The sequence below is a fragment of the Cibotium barometz genome, chromosome 14, assembly GCF_041138505.1.
Source record: "Cibotium barometz isolate CiBa-2024 chromosome 14, ASM4113850v1, whole genome shotgun sequence".
Lineage (NCBI taxonomy): Eukaryota > Viridiplantae > Streptophyta > Polypodiopsida > Cyatheales > Cibotiaceae > Cibotium > Cibotium barometz.
The window spans coordinates 20,703,613-20,725,824 of record NC_141059.1 but is presented as its reverse complement, the minus strand read 5'-3'; the positions used below and the strand labels follow the sequence as shown (position 1 = coordinate 20,725,824).

Here is a 22,212-nt window from a genome sequence, read left to right as displayed (position 1 = left end):
CGCATGTATGCAAACATATGAGATTCATCAACCTAAAACAAAAATATCCTAAAAAGAGATTCATCAACCTAAAACAAAAATATCTAAGAAGGTGCACATTTAAGAAATGGCTATACAAGCACACCATCAAAGCACATGGATACATAGTAGCTAATGCATCCTACTATGAATTACATCTTATGAATTGTTATGTTTGTTATTGAATTTTACATACCTTCTAAATTGAAGATTAGTTTTGACTCTCTTTATGCAATAATAACCTCTAGCAATAGTCTTGATACTACCCTAACAATTCAATCGGCAACACTATGCTGAGACACCACTTTCTCGAACAATGGATCAAGGGCTCACCCAACTTGTCCCTTCAATGAAACACAAGTTCTTGCTCAGTAGTGTTTTACAATTATTTTTCAAAAGTACTGGATGTCCAAAATGTTCTAAAACTGGCATGATGAGCATGAAAACTCATCCTTGATGGGTCGATCGATTGTCTAATGGGGACGATGAGCATGATAGAAACTCATCCTTGATGAATGGGCATGATGAGCATGAAAAAAGCTCATAATGGGCATTGGTGTGGTGTAGATAAACATTCTCACACATTGCTACTTTCTTTTTTAGCGTACCTTTCTCCTTTGCAAGGCATGTAATCACCTTTACGCCACGTATCTACCTCCTCAAAGATGCTTTGGTATGAACCTAGCCTTAGCCTAAAGGAAGCTTTGTTTTCTTTATATTTCATTTCTTTTACCTTTTACTATTTGTGCCCTTAAAATTGAGCTGAGTGCTGCATCAATTTCCGTGTTTCTCTGCCCCTCCTTGTGTCCCAGCGATAAAAAGAAGCCTTGAAGACCGTCCTGCTATCTAGGACAACACCACAGTGTCGTCTGTTGCACTGCTTCATACATCCATTGCTGATCAAATCTCACTGCCTTGTGTTTGTATGTAGTTCGGTATACTACCTCCATCTTCATTCCTGCCCACCCTTTGCACACTTTCATGAACCCACCTTGAACTCCCTATCACCATGAAAGCTTCCATTCTCTACCACAGCATGATGGTTACGCAGGTTTTTAATTTCATATTCTGCCTGGCTCTTTGTTTGCATGGGTCTTTCGCTGTTAGAGATCCGCAGCTTGATTCAAGCTACCAGTTCCTGCTCGTTTCTCCATTGCGAGCCGATGAAGCCTCGCTCACACAAGAAGCAGATAGTGTGCAGTGGACAGACAGTGCCCAAGACGAGAGTGGTGCAAGCCTTACAATAAAGGTGGTGCATAGAGACTCCCCTTACTCTCCCCTACGAGACCCACAAGCTTCACCCACAGAATTGCTCACAGAAAGGCTCAACAGAGATGCAGCTAGAGTTGAAGCCCTCTCCACTAGAGCTAAACTAGCCTCTAATGGGCTTAAAAATGGTGATCTTGCAGTAGAAAGAGTAACATACACTGCTGAAAAGAAGGCCATAGCTGGGTTCACAGGCCCTCTGATGTCTGGGTTAAAGCAAGGGAGTGGGGAGTATTTTACAAGGCTAGGAGTGGGCACCCCACCAAGGCAGACTTTCATGGTGGTGGACACTGGGAGTGATATTATGTGGCTGCAATGTGCTCCTTGTGTGGATTGCTATGCACAAACAGACCCTGTGTTCAACCCTGCATCATCTTCTTCTTTTAGGAAGCTTCCATGCACATCCCCCATGTGTAGAATGCTAGAGCTCCACGGCTGTCAAGCAAGGACAAAGTTCTGCCTCTATCAAGTTGCCTACGGAGATGGGTCCTTCACTGAAGGGGAGTTTTCCATGGAAGCTGTGAGCTTCAGAGGAGCCACAATGAAGAGTGTGGCGATGGGGTGTGGGCATGACAATGAGGGCCTTTTTGCAGGGGCTGCTGGCCTGTTTGGGCTGGGTGGAGGCACCCTGTCGTTCCCTTCTCAAATGGGAAGGCAATTTAGCAGAGTTTTCTCTTATTGTCTTATGGATAGAGATAGGGAAGGCTACTCTACGTTAATCTTTGGCAGAGCAGGGGTACCAAGGGGGACTGTGTTCACGCCGTTGTTGAGGAATCCCAGTTTAGAAACATTTTATTATGTGTCATTAAGTGGGATCAGTGTGGGGGGCAATTTGCTTACAATACCTACAACAGCGTTTAAGATGGATAGCAGTGGCAACGGGGGGGTGATAGTGGACTCGGGGACCTCAGTGACAAGGCTTGTAGAGGTTGCATATGGGCCTTTGAGGAGTGCCTTCAGAGCAGCCACCAGGAGCCTACCCTTCTCCGGGGGGTTCTCCCTCTTTGACACATGCTATGATTTGTCCGGGCGGACAAGTGTGAAGGTGCCCACTGTTTCGCTGCACTTCGCAGGTGGTGCAGAGATGGCTCTCCCCGCAGCCAACTATCTGGTCCCCGTGGATGCGCAGGGCACGTATTGCCTCGCCTTTGCAAGCACCTCCGGCGACCTCTCCATCATCGGCAACATCCAACAACAAGGTTTCCGTGTTGTGTTTGATGGTGTCTCCTCCCGCCTTGGCTTTGCGGCAAATCAGTGTTAGAACTTGACAAGGTAAAATTCTCACATCGCTGTACAGATATAGTCTCTTCTTGTATTCCACGTCTTCAAAAGCTCGTCTTTTATTACTCTTCTTTTTGAGCGCTATTATGTCCACCATCGTTCTCAACATCATCATGCATACCACCATATCATCTATATTGATAACTTGGTATCCAACCATGCCTCCTCTTCTACTAATGCGCTTTTCTATATGCCATCTTTTGTAATGGTTTTGCTCATGCCCTAATTTTTTGTGTTTGTAATGATCTCTTTTATGTTTTGATTGGTGATCTTAATAGGGTTGATCAATCAAGCATCTTTTAATAACTACTTGTGAAAGGGTGATTGGACATTTAACTTATGTTGTAGATATCAAATGGTAGCGCTCATGCCTTGCCACTTTAATTCCCTTTGTTCTTATTCCATTTCTCACAAAAACAATTTGTCAAATAAAGATTTCTCAATACTACATCATGTATTTAGCCTTTCAAAGACGAATGTATTGTCTTGATTGTGACATGGCCCATTGGCTCCTACACTAGTACAGTATGAAGAGTAAACAAAGTGGTGAAAATTCTAGCTCTTGTTAGAAAATTTCTCTCTACATTGTTTACTTTACCCTAACCCTATTTTGATGCTTGAGAACACTATTCAGGATGTTATGTTGAGATTTGAGAGCTCAATGATCTAAACAATCACCTTTTGTCTGAAGAGTAGGGAGGGGTTAATCTAGTCATAACTTTCTTCTTCGAGAAGGGAAGGTAGCCACTTACAAAGTGGAATTTTCATAGTACTTTCTTGTGTGAATATTTGTTGTTAGTAGCATGGGATGTGGTCACTTTGTAGCAATTAAATGATAGAAACCATGGACATGCTAATGAGAAAGGAAATGCCCAATTGCAAGAGGACACTAACAAAGGCAAGCATAATATTAGTTTGAGTAGCACTTAGGGGACATCGATGTTGATCCTCAATGTTGAGACTTTTAACAAGGATCTTAGGGTAAAGCCCAAGGGCAAGTAATGTAAGGAATCAACCTTTTGTGAAAGAGAAGAAAAGGTTAGACTCTCAAGCCTTCTAACAAAGATATCATGGTGAAAACACCAATTTTTAACTCATTCATAATATCAAAAGGGAAGTAATAAGACCATACATATATTCCAAACATTTTAACACTTTAATAGGGAGGTTAAGGTCTAGCAAGTTCCCAAGGGGATTGAATGGATGAGCAATGTTCCAACAAACTATTCCCATGTGGTTGAGCTTTACCATGCTTACCAAGGTATCAAATCCATATGATACTTTACCAACGTACCTACCAAGGTATTTAGGGAATTTCACTTGTCACTAAATAAAGAGCCATGGTGGATCCTCATGCATGATCCCATCATCACTAGAATGCCAACCTCAAGTGTAAACCACTAAGACATATATTTTTGCCATGTTGTATGCACATGGTGTTAGACTCAAGCTTGAAAACTACCACGTATGAAGGTCCTTTAAGAATACTAGTGTAGCGTCCCGTCTCTGATGGGCAAGAAGCATTTTGCATTTAGGTACATGCAAAAGATATATGTGTAAAATCACTCTTTCTTTCCTTTTAGAAGCTAGGCACATCGAGTTACACACAAACATGCATAAAGATGTATGTATGAATGTACATGTACGTATGAGTACGTGTACGTGAAATCCATTGAAACCATACATGCCACAACTAGAAGATATGTGTAAGTGTGCGCGCCTATGAGAATGCATGTGTGCATGTCACATACGCACATGTAGATATGTGTTTGTGTATGCACACGCACCCATAATATCCATCGATACTGGTCACACTCATACATATATGTATACATTATCCTCAACTTGCCAAACTAATATATAAAAACATCGCGATTGCCATATACATCCATATAGAAGCTCCTAGCATTACAAACCCATAAAATGATGAGTATCTTAACACACATGAACACAACCTCAAAACAATCTTCGGACAATAGGATTCTCTCCGTGGTAGCTTATGTCACGCGCCTCCATCTGGCAAAATGTATGCCATAAAAAATATTAGCATTGAAAATATAACTCTCGTAGAAAAAAGTTGGATAAAGATAAAAGCTTACAAAACTCATTTGGTGGATCAATATTTAAGGCGAACAGCGTTTGAACAGGCTTGTAAATAGCAAATCGAAAAATTCTGTATTGTCCGTTGCTTATGCACCAAAAATCTAACTTATCATGCTTTTCATAATCCACAAACATTACATGTACATGAAGCTGATCTGCAACCTTCCACAATCGTAGATTGTAAATTCCTAGGAGCCCAAAGCTCTCGTCGTAACTGTCTCGACCATACAAACCCAATAATAATCTGGGTTCTAAAAAGTGAAGATATTCCTTGTTTTTTGCAAATGAATGTTTTAATAAAAATATAAATTAATCAAACAAAACACAAAAACTTCATAAAAAGAAAGTTTGTATATATACCGTAAAACACTAGTGCTCTCTAACAGTTCGATAATTAGAGAAGTTGTTGCTTGGCCTTTCCAAAATGGAGGGTCTACAATTCAGCCATGAATATTAAATAAATCTTGGAAAACAATAATACCTAAATTATAGCAAACATCTAAAACATTTACCTTCAATATCTTGTCCATCACCATAAACGAACGAAAATGATCTCCTTGCCACATCCATCCTAAGCAATAATCCCTGATATCAAATATAACACACACACACACACTCTCTCCCTCTCTATATATATATAAACACACACACACACACACACACACACAATATAAGGGCACTGTATATAAAAGCAATCCAATAGCAAAGACTGCACTTGCACATCTTCAGAAACATTCTCCAATCAAATGCTTCCTTCATTGCACAAAGATAGGTATAAATGTAGTCTCTTACATTTGCAAACTGCCATTTACATTTAAATTCTTTGACATGCCATTTGCAAAACCTCCTTGTAGACAACATTGGTTGTTGTTGTGAAGAGTTCATTTGAACGTGTTGTATGGCTGTTTGTTCTTCCCTTACAGCTTCATCAACGTCTAAATGTTCATAGGGCTTATTTAGAGTGCTGCAATGAAACGCGTTTCATTCCATGTGAATGAAACGATTAACACGTGACATAGCGACGTACAGTTGTCCATGTGTGAATACTTGCGTGGCCTGATAAAGTCCCAATACACTCAATGTTTGTCCTTGGGACTTATTTATTGACATATCGAAAGCTAACCTGACAGGAAATTGCCTCCTTCTCATGTCAAACGGCAATTGAAGCATAGTAGGCACATGTTATCGTGGAAATAAAGACTCTGTCTCTAATGTTTGTACCTGTAAAATGATTTCTACTTCTATCATCTTTGAGTTAAATTGCTTGCATATCAATCTGGTACCATTACAAAGTCCCCGTCAAGGGTCCAAATTGCGGATGTCAAGGGTCCAAATTGCGGAGCAAAATGATGGGCGCATTAATCTTTAGAAGTAAGCGGTGAGGAGGGTAACTACCACCTAAGTTCAAACTGCTTAAGTACTCAATTGGATACAGTATTGCATCATTCTCGCAAGAAACAATAGAATCTGCACTAAGGTATTCTCTTTCAAGACCAGGCAATGAACTCAAGGCTAGTTCATTGATCTCATCTACCTCTAAATTTCATGGTGCAAGAATAGCACGATCTTTGAAGAAGCATGCATAATCCTTAACTCTATAAAGATCTTTGAAGAAGCATGCATAATCCTCAACTCTATAAAGATCGTTGTATACCCATTCTACCAAACTCAAAACAGAGTTGCCATGGATCAACATTTGCGATGGAATTACTACTTTGCCTTCATTGTTTGGCTGACCTATAATGCCATCCCCAATCTGTAATGCCCATTTGACAAATTTATGTTTTATACCACAGTAAGCACTCTGTCTAACCTGCATGTTTTGGGTGAGCTTTAAAACACACATATCTCCAAATATGTGACCGGCAACGTTGCATCAACAATGTCTTCGTGCGATCCCTTTGGCACGACTGGTAAGATTTGCCTAAAGTCACCACCAACAAGCATAACTTTTCCACCAAACACTGTATCACTTTGCATAATGTCCCTCAATGTCCTGTCTAGTGCTTCATATGCGTACCTATGCATCATTGGAGCCTCGTCCCAAATAATTAACCTTGCAAGCTTCAACACCTCGGCTAATGGGCTATTAGCTTTGATTCCACATGTGCTAGAAGCATTAAGTACCAATGGAATTTTGAAACGTGAGTGAGTTGTATGACCATTCGAGAGTAATAATGTGGCTATTCCAGACGATGCACATGCCAAGGCAACGTGTTTCTCTCCATGCAATCGAGATAGCAAGGTATTGTAAAGATAAGTTTTGCTTGATCCACCTGGTCCATCAAGAAAAAAAACACCACCTTGGCTCAAAGAAACGGCTCTAAGGATAGTATCAAATGCTCTTGATTGACAACTATTAAGACTCCTTTCCATGGAAACAGACAAATCAGCCTGCTGAACAGAATCAAACATCATCTCTTCCATAAGCAAACCATTGTTGACAGTGGCAAAACTTGATCTATCCGGAGTAGGCAACCCTTCAAAATCAATTAACCGCTTTCCATACTGGTGCAAGAGATCTTGCATGTGCAACAAAGCCTGATTCTTTGCTATAGAATGACAAACACCAACACCGACACACTCTCTTTGTAGCAATGAATGCAAAAAATCTTCCGAAAGTTCAGTGGAGAATTTATCCCAAAGCTGCCCAGGGTATATAGGCTCACAAAAAACCATTATAATGACAAACAATTGACGCAACTGAAATCCTGTATTTTGAATTGCAGCTTCGTAGAGACACATGCACCACTCCTCGTCACTCTCTAGCATCCCTCTGGCTTCACATGCAGCTTTAAAACATGGATACAAATGTCCATTCACTATTCGCAAATCCTCAAAAGATTTGCACCCTTTGCACACTGTGAGTAGCATCCGTAATAAGTAATATTGCTCACCTGCACTCGGACTAACATTATACATACGTCCAATCATATTTCTCCTTTTTCTTTTAGTCCATGAGCGACGAGCCGAATTCCACACCCACTTGCAAGGGAAATCAACATATAGTATGCTATTTGCATCTACATACAATTGATTGGCTTTGAACCATTCAGTGAGAGATGTTCTTTGGTTTCTCTCACAACTAATCACATCAAAAGCACATTATTGTGCATTGGCAGATGAACATGTAACCTTTGTATATCGGGTTTTTCATCGTGTAAATCATATTGATATATGCACCAACATGCCTCTGAGAGGCAGAAACGTACCATGCATCCACATATTGACTAACCTCATCTCAATAACCCCATTTCTGTCTTGCAACTCTATAGTAGCTCTATCATGTCCTTTGTATACATACTTATACAAATATTTTATAGCTGTAATGGTAGAACATACTTCTATGTTAATGGGGCTTTGTATCTCAAAGAGAGAAAAGGGTTATATGGAACAACCCATCGACTATCCACCCTATAATCCTTTACCTGGATGAAACTACCATCATCTTGTCGCATGTAAGCTGGATACCCATTGTCATCAACGCTAGTACTGTTGCAAAAATTCTATGGATACCGATGTTTGCAACTCCCATTAACCATGCAACGAGAGCGCATATTCAGTTCACCACATGGTTCATGGACATTGCAATGACTAATTATGCTGTGCAACTCTGGAAACATCACCTTGTCAGGAAGTTCAGCACACACCAACATATCATAGTGAGGGATCTCGATCGGTTTACATCCATGCATTTGTATCTTCCCTAATCTGCAGTCTATAAGCATAATATTGTCGTTGAGTTACGGTCTTTGTATCCTCATTTGAGCCTTCTCTATTGAGTGGAATTCTAACATGCCAACCATCCTCTCCTTGAGGAATTAGAAGAACATATAATAGAGGCATATATGAGCGATGCAAGTTAGATATTTTTTTTATAGCACCTGTGCTACGTGACATTATTTGAATGTCTCTATGCCCCACATGAAAATCATCTCCTTGACCCGGCATGAAAGCTGCAACCTCACTTCTTGTAGGAACCAAGTATTGCCGTGAGATTGATCGAGCTTCAGTGGATGACCATTCTCAAATCTGCATGTGGACTTGACAGCAACATTTCTCTCATTGAACGAAGTGCACGTGCGTATGGATTATGTACATACATCATTGTTTGCAACCTTTCAACAATGTTGTGATTTAAAGAGGGCATCCCATGAAGTCTATTCTCTTATTCATGCTCTATATCCTACACATAAAGTTGAGTAAATCGAGGAGCCGCATCTCGGGCTCCATCATGACAGAACCAACACGATGATAGGTGGTACCATGGATTCAAAAATTGAATACTTCTCCTCCCCTTGTGAACTGACTATCCAAGTGAGCACCCAGTGAAACAAATGCCAAGGCATTATTAACAGCGTATATCCTTTCTATATTCCTTACTTGCATTATCATTACCAAGAAACAACGCGACCAATATAGGAGGTGCAATAAAGAGACCTTCCTACTTCCACAACAATGTTTGCCCACATATTCTCCAAGCTTTCTTGTCGCTCTCACACTTCCAAATCATTGCACCACAAAAATGACACTTGCAAGAAAGGGCTCCTAATGAGTGAATAGTACAATCTCCAGAATATAACACCATAGTAGCTAGGTGCTTGACATTCCGAGGCAAAGAAAACACGTGCCTTATAGAGTGACATTCAGATTTAATATCTTTCACATCACCAACAACAAATGTTATAGAATGTAAATTATCATCCATAGGTAGCTCATTCAAATCAAATGAGAACGGGCCTCGCGCCAAATCTCTATGTGTCTGAGCATTGATAGGTTCCTAAAGAATCGTAGCATTGAGAATAGTTCTGTTTCTTGAATTCAATTGGATTCTGCCATGGGGCTCACTATGCTCCTCATTTTTAACCCTTCCAAATGTTTCAATTCCAGCTATGGGAAAGTAATCCGTAAATTAGCACCATTTTGTTTTCAAATGTAAGTCCTTGCCTGTGACCGTTTATGGTGAGTCATGCGTGTTGCATCCAAATTCGAAGCCGACGAACTTGGTTCGAGCTCAAGTATGTACAGCTCTTAGCCATCTTTAATCTCCTTCGAAACACAAAATTACGAATACTATTTTTCTTAACTTCAAACAACATAATACTTGAGATAGACAAAGAGAGAGAGAATGACATAGATATACATACATACATACATACATACATACATACATATATATATATATATATATATATATATATAGAGAGAGAGAGAGAGAGAGAGAGAGAGAGAGAGAGAGAGAGAGAGAGAGAGAAACGAAGGCAGAGTTGAAACATGTTGAGAGATAGAAGAGAGAAGTATTAAATTTGGAAAATAGAAATTTCATATATATCGCCAAAATGAAGAGCCAAAATTTCTAAAAGTCGGAACACAATTCAACCCTTGATAAAAAAACATCATCCCTCTCACAAAATCTCTAAGCAACTACCCTGGCTTCTAAAACACGGCACATCTTTTTCATAATTGCATTGAGTCAATTAACAGATATCTTTAGACTCAATACCTCCACGCCTAATGCACGCACTTGATCTTTTAGAGAGTCTACATGTTCTTTACATTACCCATTACATCCACGTAGACATTCCCTGACTTCAGATTGCATGTTCTCCATGAAAGAAATCATGCCTAGTTGGTTTGCCTCCATGCGACCACTACTGTCATGGACGCGATGGAGATGATGAGTCAACTCATCTCTCAACGTATCTCCCCTTTGGCTGCCACTTCCACAAATCTCATCCCAAAGGGCATCTAAGTACTCCTTGCAAGAAACCGAAGTTTTCTTAGTGCGGTCGCATGTATCTGCAATAGTTTGAAGACGTTTAGAGCTTGTTTGTCCAGATGGAGACCTTGACCGAGCAAGGTGCTTTGCAGCTCGAACATTCATCAACTCATATGGCGTAGACAAAGCTAATTCTTCATATGGTGTAGACAAAGCTAATTCTTCATTGCAAGAATCATCCACAGCTACTACATCTTTGGAGAGGTTATTATCATTTTGAAGCTTTATTTGCTGAAATCCAAAATTAAAATCTTAAAGATCTACAATTATCTCTATGTATCTTTGCCAACATAAACCCAACCCTAGTATCGTATATGTATATCGCAAACAACAGAAAGAAGTACACAACGATACATATATTTCTCTATGAAAGGTTTTTTTTTCTTTTTTAAGTATGTTAATGTACACAATTCTCTCTCGCCACTCTCTCTCTCTCTCTCTCTCTCTCTCTCTCTCTCTATGCATCTCTTTTCAACATAAAAATTGAGAGAGACAGTGATAGCATCAAAAGAACTAACCTCAAGTTGAAGATAGAATTATACTCGAAAGCACCAACTTTGATTCAATCGCCCTTTTGCTTGCTTCTACACATAGACATACAAAGATACATAAAATAACAAATTTATGATCTCTCTATTTTTTTCACCCTCTCCTAACTATATTTCACACCAAATAAAAGTAAAGCGAATAATAAGCATTAGTTTAGAGAGAGACAGAGACAGACAAACAATCAAACATACAGAAGAGAGAGAGAGAGAGAGAGAGAGAGAGAGAGAGAGAGAGAGAGAGAGAGAGAGAGAGAGAGAAGACTCATCCATCAATAATCTTAAATCTTATTACATTATCTTTACCAACTTTTTCAATGGAATGCATTTCAATATTTCCCTAAAAATGAAGCACTTTTCGTCGGAGCTCCTACATCTACTACCCACAATGTAAAAGCCATCTAATAATCCCAATGCTTTATTAAAAGAAGCTTAAGATTGTCATCTAGCCTGTGAGGATCTAAGCCTATATAAATGTATCGAGGATTGATATCATCCCACCCATCAAAGCCAAGAATTTCCCATTTTGGGCTACAATGATATCCAAAGAAGCCCAATTGTGGCATCTCCTCAAAGAAGATCGTATATCCAATAATTTGTTATTGTCATAGGTCACTTCAAGATATTTAATAACATTTCTCTGCATGAAACATAATCAAGCTATATATTAATAACAATCATAGAGCTAATAAGAAAAAATAAAAAATACTTATACAATCTACCACCAATGGCTACTAAATAATAACACAACCATGTTTGTTTTCGAAGAAGCTTATGCTTTGGGACACATTTGATGACCTCATCAAATACTTGTTTTGCTTGATCTTTATCACCATGGACATTATAGTCTATTTCATAGAGCGATCAATCAACCTCAAGTTTTCTTGAATAATCATGAGCGCAATATTTTCATCTAATTTATCTGAATCTAATCGTATAGTAATTTGGAAAACATCGTTCCAATTAACAGCAGAAACCAGCCATGGCCTAGACCAACTTGGAACATGGAAATAATGACACTCAAACTCGGCAACCAAATTCACCCTTTCCTCAAAGCAAAGAGTGCTTCTCATGCGCTAAAAAACAATGCTAATCACCTCTTCCATCTGTCAATCATACATACAATTATATAAGTAAGTAGAAGCATGAATACTATATACGTCGAGGTGTGTCAAATATACTAATGCGAATACGTTGTGTGTGTAAATGGATGTTTGGACCTATACATTTGGGTGCTTAACATTTGTGTGTGTACATGTGTGTTTTACTCTCTCTCTCTCTCTCTCTCTCTCTCTCACACACACACAAATACATAAATATATATATGATTATTTATATATATATAAGATATAAGTATATCTATATATACACATGTGTGTATGTACACATCTGCACGTCATGTTTGGGTGTGTGTTTGTGTGTTTGTGTGTGAGTACACACACACACACACAGAGTTAATGCATGAAAAATAATAGCTCATTTAAGATTATGAAAACATTTTCGCACCATGTGTGTCGATGTGTGTGTGTGTGTAGGTGTGTGTGTGTGTGTGTAGGTGAGGGTGTTTGTGTCATGTGTGTGTAGGTGTGTGTTTGTGTGTGCGTGTGCGTAGGTGTGTGTGTGTGTGTAGGTGAGTGCGTAGGTGTGTGTGTGTAGGTGAGTGTGCAGGTGAGTGTGCAGGTGTGTGTGCGTAGGTGTGTGTGTGTAGGTGAGTGTGTGCACGTGAGTGTGTGCATACCTGTCTCAAGGGGTTCAGGGGTATTTCTTGAGTGTTATCGCCTGTTTTTGGCCTTACACAATAGGCCGAGCTTGCCCGCATGCGGTAAGCTATGTGTTGCACGATAGATGGAGGTTGTTTGTCCTCCGTCAACCTCATGACTTGGCATGTAGGAGTCGAGTGGTGTAGGAGGCACATCCCTGACCCCGTCCTTGTCTGTAGATGACCCATGGTTTTGTCCGTTAGAGACTGAACACACCCCACTGATTGTTGACTAGTTCGTAGAGATTGGCATTACATTGTTGGACCCGAGCACAGATGATGACCTCCTTAATGAGGATTAGTTTGATGACACAGATCCCAATGTTCGATTCTAGGTTGATGTCTCCTCAGAGTAGGGGGTCTCACGCAAGTCCATTTTGCAGCTTTTTTCCAGGACCTAAACCTTAGAACAAAATCAAAATGAAATTTTGACCATCCTTAGGAGCTTGCACCACCGTTTAGACTCACGTCTAGCCAACCCTATTGTTAGTGTTGCATTTCCTCCACCCGTGCAGAGAAGAGTACAATTTAGTTCTTCCGTAGGGCAGCAATTCATAGAGTCTGCTGTAGCATCAGGTGGGATCTTCAAGGATCTCAAAGCACCAAGCTTTGGGGGAGAGGAAAAGGAACTCAACAAAGACACAATGAACATTTTCTTACAGAAATGATCAAACTACAGTCATATGCCGCCAGAGGATGCGAGGCCCATTGAGGAAAGCTTATCCTTGATGGTCAAAGCATATAAATGGTGGATGAGTTTGGCTGATAGTGCTAGATGCCCTCCTACTTGGGTAGAATTCGTGACAGTATTTTGCAAAGAGTTTTTACCAGTTAATGAGCTTCAGAGGTCTTAGCATGAGTGGGATAAATGCTCTATGTATGGCATTTCACTCACCCAATATATCTCGAACTATCGAGAAATAGTGTTGAAGTTAGAGGGAATCGATGATCCAAACTCTTCGTGGGTCCATGTGAGATCTTGACCTAGATTACGAGAGTTATGTAAAGCCTGAGGAGCCTAAGGATTTCCACGAGGCAATAAAAATACGCTCAGGTATTCAATGATATATCTTGCATGTCAAAATCTGGTCCTAGGCAAATGACAAACAAGAGTAGGGGTACAAAATTTAAAAGAAAATTCTTTTGAGGCGATGAGGGACATGGTCAGGGTGAGCAAGGGGAACAAAGGGGAACAAAGGGGGATGTAGGTCTAAAAAACCACGAAAAAATAGAGAGAAAAAACCCTATGAAAGTCCAAAAACAGTTATAGTACAAGAAAGCAAAGACAGAAAATCTATGCTTTCACTGCTTTGAGAGGCGGGGCATCGCAAGACGGCTTGCAATTTGGGTGTTGGAGCTGGAGGTAGTTCTAGAGTGATGCCAAGAAGGATGGTAAATCCTCTCGGCGGCAAGTTTATATGGTGCAGGTGTTACCTCTTTGATCCGCAGAGTTTAGGAAGGTGACAGTCTGCCATTTGGATACCACCCATGTGCCTGTTATGTTTCACAGGCTATGTGGCAGCAATCTTTCAAGCCACACGATTTGGTTTGTCTACATGGCAAGATTGGTGGTTGTGGAGTCATGATTATAATCGAAAATGGAGCCACTCGCAACTTTCTTAACTATTGTTAGTCAAAAAGTTGAGGCTACCCGAGACCAAGAGTGACCATACGTACACAATTTCACTGGCTAATGGTTATGACAAAATTGTTTAAGACACCGTGGTATTGGGAATGCCACTTTCTATGTAGGGCTACGAGGCTACACTTAATTTTGAGGTCGTGCATTTAGCAAGGGTAGATGTTTATCTAGATAGGTAGTGGTTGTATAACCTGGCCCTACCCTGCGTTGTCGTTACCAGGATAATAGCCTAGAGTTCATGCATGGGGGTTGATGTATTACTTTAGGTGGTGAGCATGATATGCCAACTACACCTTTGATATCGTCCATTGAGTTTTTCCATGCCTACGAGCTCGACGAGACTCAGTAGTAGGTATACATTTGTAACCTTTTGCATAATTTTGTTTTTTTAGATGAAACAAAAGTGAATAATGTTTCCATAGATGAAATAGCAAATTTGAACGGCCTTGGACGAGACCCCCATTTTTTGAACCCTATTTTTTCTGCATATGAGCAAAACTTGAAAAAAATCCAAGGTTGAAAACGAGACAATAAAACATGGTAAGTACATAGATACTTTAAATTCTTTATTGAGAGTATCAGGATGCTTTTCCCTAAGAATTACTAGATGGTGTCCCACAATCTAGGGCGGTCGACCATCCCATTAATGTCCTACCAAGGTTCCATTGCTTATAGACTTAGCCACTTCTAAGCACAGGAGGTGGAGTGGCACTTGGTCCATTATGCAAGAAAAAGTTTGATAAAACCTAGTTCTTCGTCGCCATGGGCTTCGTTCATTCTTTTAGTAAGAAAGAAGGATGATTCTATGCATATGTGCATAGATTACTGTGCTCTTGATGATCAAATTATGATTAAGAACAAGTATCCAATGCCTTGCATCGACGAGTTGTTTGACTAAAACAGACATGGTGGTTTTGGGAGGCCACTTTCTATGTAGGGCAATGAGGCTACGCTTGATTTTGAGGTCGTGCATTTAGCTAGGGTAGGTGTCTATCTAGGTAGGGAGTGGTTGTATAACATGGTCCCTACCCTGCATTGTAGTTATGAGGATAACAGCCTAGAGTTTATACATGGGGGTAGATGGATTACTTTGCGTGGTGAGCATGATGTGCCAGCTACACCTTTGCTAAGTTGCATTACAGCTACACCTTTGCTAAGTTGCATTATACGTCTCGTATAATGATATTTTACTGAAAAATGCGAGGATATACGTGAATAAATTTATAATTCAAGGAATGACATTTTTTTAAAGCATTTGATTCGATCGAAAGATATTCGAACGAAAGCCATTCGATCGAAAACTTTTCGATCAAAAGCCATTCGATCGAATAAAAAGCACCGAAATAAAAAACGTGAAATCGCCCCCCATTTTCACCGTTCTCTCTCTCTCTCTCTCTCTCTCTCTCTCTCTCTCTCTCTCTCTCTCTCTCTCTCTCTCTCTCTTATCATTTACATAGGTTAAAAAAAAAGCAAAATTTTTAAATTTTAAATTTTTTAAATTAGAATTTTCAAATGTGTTTTCAAATTAGAATTTGTTTTAAACTTTTTAAAAATGCATTGTTATTATTTGTATTGCATATGTTGTCCCACTCTGCTATTGTTACGGATATCACTATGGGACAACAATTTGTGTGTAAAGCATATTTAAATAAAAAAAAATTATCTTCATTTGCATTTGGATTGGGGCTTATGTAGCAACCTCATATTGCAAAAGCAGTACACATGCACCAAAGCTCTTGTTGCCTTGAATCTGTTACATCTTTTGCTGTGAATAAAATCGTATGCTGACCAATTTCTCTCGCAAGATGATGCAGCAACACTCAACACATGCACAACAATGCGTTGCAATTCAAATGTTTGACTGCTTGCCATATTCTTTCCACCACATTGGGGGACTTAAGTGTTTAATGGCATCCAAACACCGTTCATCACCAAAGTTTTCAATTCTATTGCTAAATTGGACATGCTGGTGATAAGCATCTTTACCTTCGTCACCTAGCAATAATGTGCTACACACTTCTTTGAAGTTAGCCATGACCTCACTGTTGCTAGACTGCTCATGCATTTGAAAGGCTGGATCTAACGCAAAGGCCACACCATGAAGTGGAGTATGTATCATAGTCCATCTCTCTGTAGCGCAAAAAGAAATCTCCTTTCGCTCTCTTGTTGTAAGTTTTTCATGAGATTCAATAGTTTTGATAGCTTGAGACATCAGCCAGTACACCTTGCCCATGACAAATTTATTGGTGTCAACAATGCGTAGCAACTCCACAAATGGTTTAGCCACACTTTGATTTTTTTGTACCTCACTCCAAAAAGAAGTTAAGGTCACTACGTTGACACATCTTGTGGCAGCCACAGTATGGGTGGCACGCTTGCTTTGCTTGTCCATGCTTGAAAACGTCGATATGCCATAGTTTCATGTAGAGCAGCTTGAACCAACAGAAGCCTTTCTAACACATAATAGCTTGTCTCGGGAATCTTGTGGGGCAGAATATTTGCAAGCACTTATCACTCTTAGTACAAAAGAGTGCATAAGTAAACTGATGTTCGTGAATGAATTTCACAATATGGTTAGCTTCTACAAGAGTTGGCTGAACAAAATTCATCTTCCCAATATCTTTTAACAACAAATTCAATGTATGCACATCACATGGCACCCATGTATTCTTAGGATATTTCTCCTGAATCAAATGGCTGGCATTTTTGAAGTTTGATGCATTATCAGTGCATATTGCAGTTACATATTTTGGACCACCCACACGGGCAATAGCCCTTTCATACAGTTTAGCAAGATAAGAACTTGCCTTCTCTTTAAGTGAAGTATCAATTGCATCTAGGAAAACTGTGCGCCTTGGACATATACACATAATGTCAATTAATGGTTTTTTTTTACAACTTATCCATCCTTCCAGCGCAATAATACATCCAAAGCCTAGCACAAAATCAAGCACTGTACGTGCAAGGCTTTGCTCCATTGTATGCTTTACTTTATCCAAGTACTCTGTGTGCATTTTATTGTAAGGTGGAATAGTAAATTTTGATCCTACTTTTGCTGTGCAAAACAATGCATCTTGAAAAACATGGTTACACGCATGACATTAAATGATATCCCACAAGCAACAAACGCTTGTGTCCACTTCAAATGCATCTCCAATGTTACAGTTCGATCAAAGGCAGAATATACTGGACTAGACTGTTTGCTCACACCATTACTTTGTCTTGAGGGCAGCAGTGCACATAGGAGGCATTGAGTGCATGTTAGAGGGTTCCCCAATTTACAAAGGATCATTCTATTGCTGAGGTAACACATTCTCTTGGCTGAACTGACACATTCTTTGATGCTATTGACGCATTCACTTGTGGACATACCGCATCCTCATCCTCACCAATACATCCTTGAGAGCATGATTCCTGTAATATGTGGCGATATTTGTTACCTTTGGTTGCCATGGATACTACTTTGGTTTTTAGTTTTATAGCATACTTATATAACTTAGTGCTAATGTTAGGTGGCGGATTAGAACAAGCTGCAACATTAACACCGACTCTGAATAAATGCTCCTTAACCCTTGTTGCACTGCCATGAAATTCATGCCACAAGACTTACACTTAACATGAGATGTGTATCTACCATGCTTCAACTCTTCTACATAGTCCCACTGAGGCCCTCAGGATCCAACCATCGTAATCTTAAGCTGTTTAAAGCACAAAATGACTCATGAGTAACTTACATCAATAAATGATCATTGATGCCATAAAATAACCTACACATCTACCATCTACAACTTGCAACATTAACACTGACTCTGAATAGATGCTCCTTAACCCTCGTTGCACTGCCATGAAATTCATGGCCACAAGACATGAGATGTGTATCTACCATGCTTCAACTCTTCTACATAGTCCCACTCAGGCCCTCGGGATCCACCCATCGTAATCTTAAGCTGTTTAAAGCACAAAATGACTCATGAGCAACTTTACATCAATAAATGATCATTGATGCCATAAAATAACCTACACATCTACCATTATGCATTCTACACTTTAAAATTTCTATTTCTAATTCTGAATTCATATTAAAAAATAGTTGTAGAACTCGTGTAGAAGGCCCGTTGCTCTGAACTGTTTTTGCTTTGTGAACACTGTTGGTCTTCACCCAAGCTCTTCTCTTCGATAATCAGCATAGACACCAAATCTGTAAAGTTGGGTATGTTTTCCTGAGTCTGAATGGATGTCTTGAACGCCTTGTATTGTGGCCCGAGACCACGTAGACAGACTTCCACCTTATCATCATCATCTACTGACACACCAATAGATGCAAGGGATTCCACAATACCCTTTATCTTCAGCGCATAGTCATTCACAGACATGCTCTTTTTCTCCACAGTATGAAGTTCATTCTTCAGCTGTATCTTACGTGCCTTGGTATTTGTTTCATAGAGCTTTACCAAGGTGTCCCACACCTCCTTGGGGGACTTGGCATCCTGAATGTGACTTGGCATCCTGAATGTGCCCAATCATGGTGTCCTGTATACTAATGGATACTAATGGAGAGCCAATACATAACCTTCCTAGCTCCTTGGTTCCAGTCTTTAAACTCTTTCACATCTGCCAGCAGTCGGATTTATATCCCGTATCTCCGGTGCCTCTTCATGCTCACCTTCTATGTAGTCCCAATAGCCTTTTCCCATCAGGAAATTCATCAAGCTGAACCTCCAAGCATGGAAGTTATTCTTATCAAGCTTCTCAGCCACAATCTGAGTTATCCCATCATTTGACATCTTGCCAAACACACAATTTTACCAGAAACTGCACTCTGGTTTTTTTGCACAAACTGCTGTATTTTCTGCACAGCGGTACTGTAGTACTCTCAAATGTCACAACCAGTGACTTCAATGTGCATACACCCAATGGCAACTGTAGACCTCTTTGCAGCACCCACAGTGTCTGCACAGTCAATCTGTCTTCCTGCAGTTCTTAAAACAGATTTCTGCGGAGAATCGATGACTTACCCGTAGTGCTCGAAATCGCTTGCTTTCTGAAAAACGGAGGTCCAGACGCGCCCGAAACGCGTTTTTGGTCCTGAAATGGGGTCCTGTAGGACAATATAGTTGCCCTATAGCTTTACTCCCGCGAAGAAAGCTCCTTAATCAGAGATCGTTTGCCGGTGCCTCCCGTAGAGCTCCCGACAAGGGTGTAGTCACCAACACAAACAAGGAAGAGTAGTTGCAGCTCTTACCCTCGTACCGCTTCCTGTGGTTCTCTTGCTTGCAGCTCAGCCCTTAACACGAACCAGGCTCTGATACCATGAAAAGATGCAGGGGGAAGAGAGCTTGAGCTCTTGCAAGCACACACACACACTCACAAAACCCTAATAGAGAACACACAAGGTGAGAGGCTGAAAATCTTCTTCTCTACTCAACACTCAACACACCATATACAAGATAAGAGTACACATAATATGAAAGGTACTCAACCAATACATACACGGGTTCTCTATAGTGTGAACCCGACTAAATGAGCTAGCGCTATAACTATGCCAGTCTCTAGAATGGCTGTCACACAGCCTGTCATCCCACTGGCCGCATATCTCCCATGATCTCACCAACCATGCCAGTGGTGTAAGTGTGGGGCCTATCCCCCAGGCGGGTCATCAGTGGGGCCACCGCCTCACTAGACGAGCTCGATATCTCAACACCACGTTCCAAGCCTATAAGCAAGCATGCTTATAGACTTAGCCACTTCGAAGCATATGAGGTGGAGCGGCACTTGGCCGATTATACAAGAATAGATTTCATAAAACTTTGTTCTTCGCCATGGGCTTCGTCCATTCTTTTAGTAAAAAAGAAAGATGATTCTATGCATATGTGCATAGATTACTGTGTTCTTAATCAGATTATGATTAAGAACAAGTATCCAATGCCCTACATTGACGAGTAAAAAAGAAAGATGATTCTATGCATATGTGCATAGATTACTGTGTTCTTAATCAGATTATGATTAAGAACAAGTATCCAATGCCCTACATTGACGAGTTGTTTAACTAAAACGATTTGAGACATGGTGCTTTTAGGAGTGCCACTTTCTATGTAGGAATACAAGGTTACGCTGAATTTCAAGGTTGTGCATTTAGCTAGGGTAGATGTCTATCTAGGCATGGAGTGTGGTTGTATAACCTGGGCCCTACCTTGTGTTGTAGTTACCAGAATAATAGCCTAGAGTTTATGCATGGGGGTAGATGCATTACTCTGTTTGGTGTGAGCATGATGTGCCAGCTATACCTTTGATATCGTCCATGGAGTTTTTCCATGCCTACAAGCTCGATGAGATTCAATAGGTATACATTTGTAACCTTTTACATAATTTTGTTTCCATAGATGAAACAAAAGTGAATAATATTTTCGTAGATGAAATAGTAAATTTTAATGGCCTTGGACGAGACCCCTATTTTTTGAACCCTATTTTAATGGCCTTGGACGAGACCCCTATTTTAATGGCCTTGGACGAGACCCCTATTTTAATGGCCTTGGACGAGACCCCTATTTTTTGAACCCTATTTTTATAAGAATATGGCACAGCGCGGAAAGAGATAGCGGAAAGAGATAGCAAGACAAAGCACAATAGACAATGCAATAGATACACAATGGAGAGAATTTAAAATTTTGATTATACCAAAGAGGTACAAGTGATGGTGTTGTCTACCTGTGTGCTCTCAAGTAGAGCTTAGATGGCGATCTAGACAGACTCTGGATGGAGTATGTATGAGGTGTAGAAGGGGGTGGATACTCACAAGCATTGGATGCCTTAGCTCATGGCAACCATGTCCATATATATATAGTATTGTAGGCAGTGTGGTAGACACATATACAAGGGTAGTTACACTGCATAGACACGGTCTCACCGCCCGCGGAACGCGGCCCACTGACCACTGCCCACTAATGATGGACCTGGTATCCAAGGGAATATTCTAGGGAATATTCTTCATACCGTCACCTTGGGGGCTCCCGCCCCCTCGAACCCCCGCCAGGGGGGTTGCTAGCCTCCCTGGGAGTCCCCCACCCCGGACCCTAGCTAATGCTCGTATCCCTGACCATCTCATAACCATCATCAAATGGTCACAATAAATGACCCCATCGGCATCTAAGCTAGGGTTCCAACTAAAGACATATGCACCACAGCTACTCCTCATAATGGGGGCCTAACAAATGTACATTATACATCAAAGTGAGATACTTGCTGAGAGGCAGGCATTGAGTGTATACTAGTAGCCCCCCTCAATGTATGTCCACCCGAAGATGAACTAGGTTTTGGCCCAATGCCAAGTCGATGAAGATGCCGAGTGAGCTAGTCCTTCCCAAGAGCCTTGGTGAAGATGTTGGTGTATTTTTGCTCTGTTGTAGAGCAAAACTCCAACTCCACTATCTCATCCTCTATCAGCTCCCGCACATAATGATATTGAATCTCAATGTGCTTCGTGCGAGCATGAAACACAGGGTTCTTGGAGATAGCCATGTAACTTTGATTGCCGCACCTCAAGACTGTAGCCTCCCTGATTTGAACTCCCATGTCAACCAAGATTCTCCTGAGCCATACTACCTCACGTGCAGCAAAACAAGTTGCCTTATACTAAGCCTTTGTGGAAGAAAGTGCCATTGTAGGTTGCTTTTTGCTGGTCCAAGAGAAAGCACCAGAGCTAAGCGAAAAACAATATCCAAAAACTGATTTCCTAGAATCACAATCTCTTGCCCAATTTGAGTCACAATAACCTGTTAGAGTGTCACCCATGCTGTAAGAGATGCCATTCGATGTACCTAAG

At 40.5% G+C, this 22,212-nt stretch overlaps 1 pseudogene across 1 annotated transcript; it reads left to right on the top strand.

Annotated features, from left to right (window-relative positions):
- Nucleotides 1–718: 718 nt before the first annotated feature.
- Nucleotides 719–2,901, top strand: LOC147631774 (aspartyl protease family protein 2 pseudogene; annotated as a pseudogene). Its single transcript, XR_015267349.1, has one exon. The product of XR_015267349.1 is annotated as an aspartyl protease family protein 2 pseudogene (transcript).
- Nucleotides 2,902–22,212: the final 19,311 nt, after the last annotated feature.